The sequence below is a fragment of the Zingiber officinale genome, chromosome 4A (genome assembly GCF_018446385.1).
Source record: "Zingiber officinale cultivar Zhangliang chromosome 4A, Zo_v1.1, whole genome shotgun sequence".
Taxonomy (NCBI): domain Eukaryota; kingdom Viridiplantae; phylum Streptophyta; class Magnoliopsida; order Zingiberales; family Zingiberaceae; genus Zingiber; species Zingiber officinale.
Genome location: NC_055992.1, coordinates 96634101 through 96643602, shown reverse-complemented (window position 1 = coordinate 96643602; position 9502 = coordinate 96634101). Strand labels below are relative to the sequence as shown.

The 9502-nt window shown below is 37.9% G+C and overlaps 2 long non-coding RNA genes across 2 annotated transcripts; both read left to right on the top strand.

Annotated features, from left to right (window-relative positions):
- The first annotated feature begins 6927 nt into the window (after positions 1-6927).
- Positions 6928-7333, top strand: LOC121973465. Its single transcript, XR_006109622.1, has 2 exons — positions 6928-7031; positions 7283-7333. It is a non-coding gene; the product is annotated as an uncharacterized LOC121973465 (long non-coding RNA).
- A 73-nt stretch (positions 7334-7406) lies between these two features.
- On the top strand, positions 7407-8491 carry LOC121973466. Its single transcript, XR_006109623.1, has 3 exons — positions 7407-7459; positions 7610-7651; positions 8441-8491. It is a non-coding gene; the product is annotated as an uncharacterized LOC121973466 (long non-coding RNA).
- Positions 8492-9502: the final 1011 nt, after the last annotated feature.

Here is a 9502-nt window from a genome sequence, read left to right as displayed (position 1 = left end):
CAAGGATTGTATCTATATATAAAGTTTGGGACAGACACAACATTCTTTTCTTGTGATCCCTTATAACTTTGATCCCAAGAATGTGTGCACATTCTCCTAAGTCCTTCATATCAAATTGTTTGGACAACCATACCCTTACATCCGATAATACCTTGACATTGTTGCCAATTAACAAAATATCATCTACGTATAGTACAAGAAATACCACCATGTTTCCGTTACACTTCTTGTATACACAAGACTCATCCGGACACTGATTAAATCCATATGACTGGATTACTTCATTAAACCGAATGTTCCAAGATCTTGAATCTTGCTTCAGTCCATAAATGGACCGATTGAGCTTACACACTAGATGCTCTTTGCCCTTTTCAATGAACCCTTCTGGTTGCTTCATATAGATGTTTTCTTCAAGACTTCCGTTAAGGAAAGCTGTCTTGACATCCATTTGCCAAATCTCATAATCCATATGAGCGGCAATGGATAAGAGTATCTGAATAGACTTAAGCATAGCTACCGGCGAAAAGGTCTCCTCATAATCGATTCCCTCTTTCTGAGTGTATCCTTTCGTAACAAGCCTTGCTTTGAAGGTTTCTACCTTCCCATCTACCCCTCTTTTCCTTTTATAGATCCACTTGCATCCAATGGCTTTTACACCATCAGGTGGTTCTACAAGCTCCCAGACCTTATTAGAATACATAGATTCTATTTCGAAATTCATTGCCTTTTGCCAAGATACTGCATCTATATCATGGAGTGCTTCATCATATGTCCGGGGATCAGGTTCATGTTTACCCGGGATCAAGTCCATAGACTCTCCCAAAAACATGAATCTCTCAGGTTGCCTTACAACCCTCCCACTACGATGAGGCATTGTCTGTGGTTGTGTATCATGTGTGACACGTGTTGCAATCTCTTGTGGTACTTCATCTTGTACTATTGGTATTGAAGTAGACGTGCCCTCTCTAAGTTCTTCTAGAACAATTTTGCTACTGGGCTTGTGATCCATTATATAGTCTTCTTCTAAAAACTAGACATTGGTGCTAACAATGACCTTCTAGTCTTTAGGACTATAAAATAAACCACCTTTCGTTCCTTTGGGATAACCTACAAACACACGAACTTCTGTACGAGATTCTAACTTATCAACATCTGGTTTCAGCACATGTGTTGGACTACCCCAAATCTGTATATGTCTTAGACTAGGCTTTCGCCCAATCCACAATTCTGTGGGAGTAGAAGATACTGATTTAGAAGGTAATAAGTTCAGAATGTGCTTTGTCGTTTTCAGAGCGTATCCCCAAAATGAATTTGGTAATTCTGAATAACTAATCATCGATCTAACCATCTCTATAAGAGTCATATTCCTTCGTTCTACCACACCATTCTGTTGGGGTGTACCAGGTGCGGACAACTGGGATTGAATCCCGGCCTCTGATAAGTAATTCCTAAACTCTCCTAAGAGGTATTTGCCACCACGATCAGACCATAGTGTCTTGATACTTTTACCTAGACATTTCTCCACATCAGCCTTGTACTTTTTGAACTTATAAAAGCACTCAGACTTGCGGCGCATTAGGTAAATGTATCCATATCTTGAATAATCGTGTATAAAAGAGACAAAATATTCAAAACCACCTCTAGCCTGGATAGACATAGGACCACACAAATCAGAATGAACCAATTCTAACGCTTCTTTGGCTCTATACCCCTTGGCCTTAAAAGGTCTCCTGGTCATTTTACCTTCCAAGCAGGATTCACATGTTGGAAAGTTTTCCAACTCTAATGGACCCAAGAGTCCATTGGCTACAAGCCTTTGAATCCTACTTAAGTTAATATGACCAAGCCTTAGATGCAAAAGATGCGTTTGGTTCATTTCCGAAGGTTCTTTTCTCTTATTAGAGTTAGAAGATGTGTTATTAATTTCCATATTTTGCTTTGTGGGAGAAATTGGATTTAAAGTATATAAATTGACAACCAATGCACCAGAACAGATAATCACTTTATTTCTCTTAATAATCACATCATTACTAAAGGAAACTGAATATCCATCCAAATATAGTTTAGAAACTGAAATTAAATTCTTTCTAAAACTGGGTACATAAAGACAATTTCTCAAAACCAATTTCCTATTCCTATCAAATGATAAGTAGACGTCTCCCACTGCAACAGCCGCCACCTTAGTAGCATTGCCCATGTAGACAGTAATCTCTCTTTCAGATAGTCGTCGGGTTTCCTGGAACCCCTGCAAGGAATTACAGACATGATCAGTGGCTCCCGTATCTACACACCAGGTGCTGGTAGATAACACCGCTAAACATGTTTCAACAACTAGAGCATGAGATATACCTTTATTGTTCTGATTCCTACGAGGACAGTCCACCTCCAGACTGCTTGCAGATGAAGCACTTGCTCTTCGGCTTCTTCATTCCAGCTTTTTGTCCCTGAGGTTTATTCACTCTCTTTGCTGAAAAGACCTGTTTCTTCTTCTTCTTGCCTTTCGACTTAGAAGTAGAACCATTTTCAGCATAGTGAATCTGAGAACTGTGATGAAATATTCCTTCTGCTGCCTAGCCAACGTATACTCTCTTTTGTTCATGTTATAGTTTAGGCGGAACTGCGCAAAACTTCTGGGTAGCGTTTGGAGAATTATATCGACCTGGGTTTCCCCATCAATTTCTCCTCCAATGACTTGTATTTCATTCAGATAAGCCATCATTTTGAGGATATGATCCCTTACGGGTGTCCCCTCAGACATGGTGGTTGTCATTAGCTTTCTCATTGCCTCTTGCCTTGCAGTCCGACTCTGGTGCCCAAAGAGTTCTTTGAGATTGTTCATTATATCATAAGCTGTTGGTAAATCTTGATGCTGATGTTGCAATACATTTGACATTGATGCCAAAATGTAACACCGCGCCATCTCATCAGCTTTTACCCATTTCTTATGATACTAATCTCCTCTGGGGTAGAGTCACCATCAGGTGCATCAGGGTAAGCCTCAGTCAGTACAAACTTATAGCTTTCAGCAATAAGGACAATGTCCAGGTTTCTTTTCCAATCTATATAGTTGGGTCCAGTAAGTTTGTTTTCTTTCAGTATAATGGCCAGTGGGTTGAAAGTCATCCTAAGAATCATAAAAATAACTTTTGGTCAGGACTCTAAATTTAGAATAATATTGATTCCTCAAACAATACTATTTTAAATTAACCAACACCTTAAAACACCGTGAATTTTGTATGCCATGATAGTGTGGACGTATACAAATTCAACATTTGTAAAAGGAGGGTGTAACCCATTAATTTTATTATCTTGTCAACCTAACTTTTTGATAAATAAAATTAATAGTTGGTTTCCTTCGATCACACAAATAATAGCAGTGACTTCGATGGGGAGGATACTATTAGACGTGCCTAAGTGTATACCATTACTTGACACTAAGTCCATTAATAAGATTATGCCCCTTCCGAAGGGGAAGATCACACGCTCTTAATTAATTTCCTATAGTCATCCAAAATGGAAGTTTGATCTAGTGATCCGCAAACATACTCATCCGATATGGAGGAAGGCACTCAGAGCCAAGGCGCAAGTTTGTTTGCATCACTTACAAACCAGTAATGGAGACCGTGGAATTTACTAAAATAAATCTCTCTCCCACTTAGTTATTTAAAGTGAGGAATTTTAAACTATCCTAGCATACATCAAATGCATACACACACATCACAGTAAATAAAAGCAATAAATATGGAAATTATTTTCCAACTATTATGACCTTTTTTTCTATTACTGTCCTCCATGTGCTCCAACCCTAGCTGCTGCCATCTTTAGCCGCCGCCATCGGGTCGAGTTGTCGCATCCATCTTGCTTCTTATTCCGCTGCGCCTCTGGTGCTCCAAAAGTACCACGCCTCGCATGTAATACCCACGAAATGCTAAGCTATACCTAGGAGTATTTTTCTTTAAAATAGAAGAATAAAAGAAAGAAAGAGAAAAATGGAAAAATAGAAACCAAAATAAAAAGAGGTGAGGACAAGGATTGAACCTTGAACCTCCCACAAATGATAGAGTTAAATTGGTGCATAGAACCACTAGAGCAATGAATGATATGTGAATAGGAAAGAATGGAAATATTAGTTAAAGGTGAGAAGATGGTTAAGTAAAGGAATAAGAGAAAACCAAGTAGCTTACTTTCTCTTCCTCTTGGTTAAGAGAAGAAGCAAGCAAAAGACAAGTTGCTTGCTTCCCTCCCTCTCTCTATTTTCGTGAGATTAAAGGAATGAGGAAATAGAGGGGTTGAGGGAATGAATGAGGGCATGCTTCAATTACATGGAAATAAATAGAATGGAGAGAAGAAAAGTAAGAGATTAATCCTTCCTTCTTCTTCCTCCTCCTCCTTCCTTCTCCTTCTTCATTCCCCACCGAAACCAAAAGCTCTCCCTCTCCTCATTTCCAAAAGCTAAGCTAAGGTTCCTCACCAAGAAAACTAATTTACAAGAAGGAGCCTTCAAGGTCTACCCCTTCCAAGCAAGAGAAAGCAAAGGGAGTGCTAGAAGAAGAAGCTCTCTTCTTCCTCTTCACCTAGAGTATCTTTCCTTAAGAAAAATCACAAGCGAAAGGATGTAAGTATCCCCTCACCTGTGGTACAAGTTGCTTTTATTTTTACATAAGAATAGAATGCTTAAAACCTAGGGTCACAAGTTGGAACTTTTGGCCAAGTATAGAAAAAAAAAAAGAGAAAGATTTGGGTAGATCAAGATCTAAATAAAGCATGTCACTATAAGAAATTTTGGATTTAACCACACTTAATAGACAACAGTTTTTCAAGAAATTGTTGTCTTTTTTCCATTTAACAACAGTTTTATTGAAAACTGTTGTTGTTCACCATAATGTTTTTTAAATAACAACAGTTTTTCAAAAAATTGTTGTCTAATGTATGTCAAAGACAACGATTTTAAAAAACTATTGTCTTTTAGTGTTGCTTATATGATAATATACAACAGTTTTATTAAACTGTTGTCTATTGAATGTTGTTGAATCTTAAAAACATAATAGTTTTATTAAACTGTTGTCTATTGAATGTTGTTGAATCTTGAAAACACAACAGTTTTTTTAACTTCATGAAAAAAAACCTAAAACCCACTTCTCCGTAACTCTTCAACGAATAAAAACCTATCTCCGACTCCTTCGCGACTCCTCCGCGAAAGACGCTCCTCGTCGCTCTCGCTGGGAACCATTAGGCAATGGGCTATGGGAGGAAGGGCCTAACTTAAATCATTAGTTGAAGGCAACGGGATTTATAGAGTCCAATGTGGCGGGGAGGCGAGCTTTTGCTCTCCAATGGCTGGGAGAATGGCGCAGGGAAGGCGGAAGGGGCCGTCGCGATTTGGGTTGTTTTGGTTTGCATCTGGACTTGCGATCCGAATCCGAGCTTCGCTTTTGGCGCTACCGATCCCAACGACGGTGAGTGAGTTGATAGTCTCGTTGAGGGTTTGATGTAAAATACTGGAAATGGGCATAACACCATAAGGGAATTTTTCCAGAATTTTTGGAAATTTTTCGGGAATTTTTCGGAGCTCGTACGGACGAGTTAACGGGGATAAAAATGGGGACCGGAAAGTCTGTTTAGGCTACCCCATTTAAGTGAGGAAAAGTTAGATTTATTTATTTATTTTCTTTTTCTTTTTTCTTTTCCTTAATTATTTTTATTTTTCCCCCGTTCCCCCGCTGTTTCCTTCCCTCTACGCTGAACCCGTGCCCTACTTCTTCCTCCCCCGCGCCCGACTGTGCCCTAACCACCTCTCCCAACCGTGCAAACCGCCGTTTTCTCTCGCGGATAAACCCTCGGCCAAGCTCGCTTTCCTCTTCTTCTCCTCTGCCGACGCTGACCCCCTTTCCCTGTGCCCTAGCCGCCAGCCACCGAGACCTTCTTCTTCCTCTTTCCCCAAGCACCGGCGACGAATCTGCCACTGCCGATCCACTGTCACCCTTGTGTGCCGACGCCGCTGCCGACTTTTGATCCGAGCAGCATTGCCACACCCTTGCCCCAGTGCCGAGCCATCCAATTCCGTGCCCTATTTTGGGTTCACAGTCGGCCGACTCTCCTTCTCCACGCCGAGCCCTAGTTTCCCGAGGCCGATCTCTTCCTCTTTGCCGAGGTTTTTGTTGCTGCTTTCCACTGCGGACTCACAACCGATCACCGCCGATTTCCACACTGTGGCTGATCGCTACTGTTTCCTTCATCCGGTCCAGCCCTAGTTCTTCATTGGTGCCCTAGATCTGATCTGCCCATCTCCGGCTACTCAGGTCAGTGACTCCACCTGGGTTTTATTTACAGCAACCTCATGGGCTGTGAGGCTACGAATGAATGTTCGGATGTGGTATTGATGTGAGTTTGATTTGTCTACTTAGTTTCAGTGATACTGTTCGCCATCTATTCGGAGCATTAGTTGTTATCACTTGCCATAATTTCCAGCAAACTCACAACAATGTGAGTGTAGATAAGATTTTCATTCGAGAAGAAACTTACTTCTTAATATCAACTATCTTTATATTCTTTGTGATGCAATATCATTTACCTCTTGTATCTGTTCAAAATAAGTTTCTTATTCATAATTATGGTTTTACCTTCAATACTGTCAAACCTACATGTCCATGAATACTTTCTACTCTATCATACTCCACTCTCTGATAAAGGGGCCTTTTTACTGCAGGGACCTGTCTTACAATTCTCTTAATGTTGTTAGGCTTTTTTCTTGTAGTGTCTTTTGCTTGGTGCAGGAAATGGCAGAGGCTGTGACGAAAGATTTTGGAAGGATTGACATCTTTGTGCATTCTCTTGCCAATGGACCAGAGGTACTACCTTACACCATATAATCATGATGTTTTTTTTTTACTTTAGTTCTAAATTATGGTTTCATAAATAGGTAATGAAGCCACTCTTGGAGACATCTAGAAGAGGGTATCTTGCTACAATTTCAGCTTCGAGTTACTCTTTTGTCTCCCTGCTTCGGCACTTTCTTCCAATAATGAATCCAGGTTTCTTTTGATTCCATGAAAACAAAACAATTGCATGTTCCATTTGTGTGTATATTTCAACTTGAGATCCTGACAAGAACATCATTATCAATCCATCATTATATCTTCTTCTTTACGCACAGAATAAAGCAATGCTAGTAGTTATAATAAAACCCAAAATAAAGTTATCAAACAATTCCTTTTCTTGTTGGCACATAGATTTTATATCTCATCTTCACTTTGTTTTGGATGTCTCCGTTAAACATGGCAAGCGGTGCTTCAATATCTTTGACATACATAGCTTCCGAAAGGGCAATCCCAGGGTATAACCTTTTCCCTTGTTTATTCCAAAGTTTATAATTTGGAATACTTGTTTAGTTCTTGCATCAACTTGCATATACGAAGGTGGAATGAGCTCAGCAAAAGCTGCATTGGAGAGCGATACAAAAGTAAGTTCAACTCTTCTGCATTTTCAAGTCCTGCTAGTGTTTGGAAATATTTAAACCTAAACTATATGGTAGTTCACTCATCTAAGATTATATTTAGCAAAATATAGATTCAATAATTTTGATGTTTTCAGCATTTGTTTTTGGATGTAGGTGCTGGCTTTTGAACTGCACTTGCTTGCCACAAAGCATCAGGTAATTATATAATTAGTAACCATTTGGTGATTGTTAGCATACACGATATGATGACTTTTCTTCAGTTCAATAGACATATTTTTACCTACTGCTCTGTATTCCTATGTTCCTTTCTCTGTCTATGTCATGTTTTACATTGATCTTTCAATTGGCATTTGACTTGAGATTTACCCACGCATGAAATTCTGCAGTTTGTTTATATCACTTGATTATAGAAATTTGTTGAAGAGTTATCTCGTTTTTGTTTATTTGATCTATGAATTTGTTTGCATTTGCATTATTTTCAATTCCTGAGATGTTAAACACTTCTAGTTGCTTCCTTATACATTGAAGAATGTTTTAAAACATTCTTCAACCTAGCTCTTGATTGTTAATTTTAGTCAATTATAGTGGTAATTGTTAGATCCTTTATTTATTTTAATTAATCTCTATTTGTATATTCCATTATCTAATTAATCAATGACTTATTAATCAATGGTGCTTATTTTTGTTTATTAATCTCTATGAATTAATGTTGCTTGATCACTAGGAAAAATAATGTTTGCATGGTTTATAATAGAAGCTTTGTATGCAATGACATAAAATGAAAATTCTGCTTAATAAGAAATTTAAGAGCCACCATATTGTTTCAAGAGGTTACCATTTATGTTACATAGATAACGCTTTTTGCACTTCTATTAGATGACTAGATCAAATGGTTTTTATGGTTATGTAACATTTATGCAGTGCAATTAGAATTACGCGTACAGTTTAGTTTCTAATTTGTAATATATATTTTTATTCGAATAGGTGCCCTCAAGAGTACTGGGAAGAATGCCGACAAACTAAAAAAATGGAGAGACTTTAACAAATTAAGGAGCACTAGGAGCTGCAGTCCCTCCTCTTCACCGACATCTAAGTAGAAAATTTCGTGTTATATTGTTCTACCTTTGTTTTAATAGTGTTATCATTTTGTTGGTTGCTTATTAAATTTCTTCAGAATGTTATAGATATTATTTTTGAATGTTAGAAAATTGTATATTAAATTTTATTTTGAAATTTAATATTTTGAATGATTTATAATATTGGAAAATTATGTATTAATTTTTTTTTTTTTATCTAAAAAAGACAACGGTTTTTCACCGTTGTTGTAGATAGTTTAAAACTGTTGTTGAAGACCCTGTTGTTAAAGGTAGACGCTCAAAGACAACGGTGAAAAACTGTTGTCTTTGAAGGAAAAGACAACAGTTTTTCACCGTTGTAAAAATGTTGTCTTTGCCTTCAAAGACAACGGTTAAAAACTGTTATCTTTGGGCACCCCTTTTAACAACACGGCCTTTAACAACAGTTCAAAATGAGCTACGACAACGGTGAAAAACTGTTGTTGTTAGGCTTTTTTCTTGTAGTGTGTTCATTATGTTCTTATGATAAGTACCCTAGTATAAGAAGCTAGTTAATGTTCTCATGTTGTATGTTGACTTAAAACCTAGATTTATAAACATGAACTTTCGGCCAAGTGTAGATGAAGGACCTAGGAAAGCTTAAGCCCTAAACTAACAATGTTCACTACATCCTTATGATATGTATGCTATGTTAAGGGATTGGGTTGGTTTTTCTTATGCTTGAATGTTGCTTAAAGCTTAGCTTACTCTCCATGTTTGTTTCATCCAAGAACAAAATTTGGGTTTTAAAGAAGCTAAAAAGTTGACCTAGCATGCTCATGTACCTCTTGATAATATGATATGAATTTAGCTAGGTGTTCATGCTTTTATGTTGTTTTAAAGTTAGCTTTCCCTACATGTATGTTTCGGCCAAGAACAAACATGTATGTTTCAGCCAAGAACAAAATTAGGGTTTTAAAGAAGCTAAAAA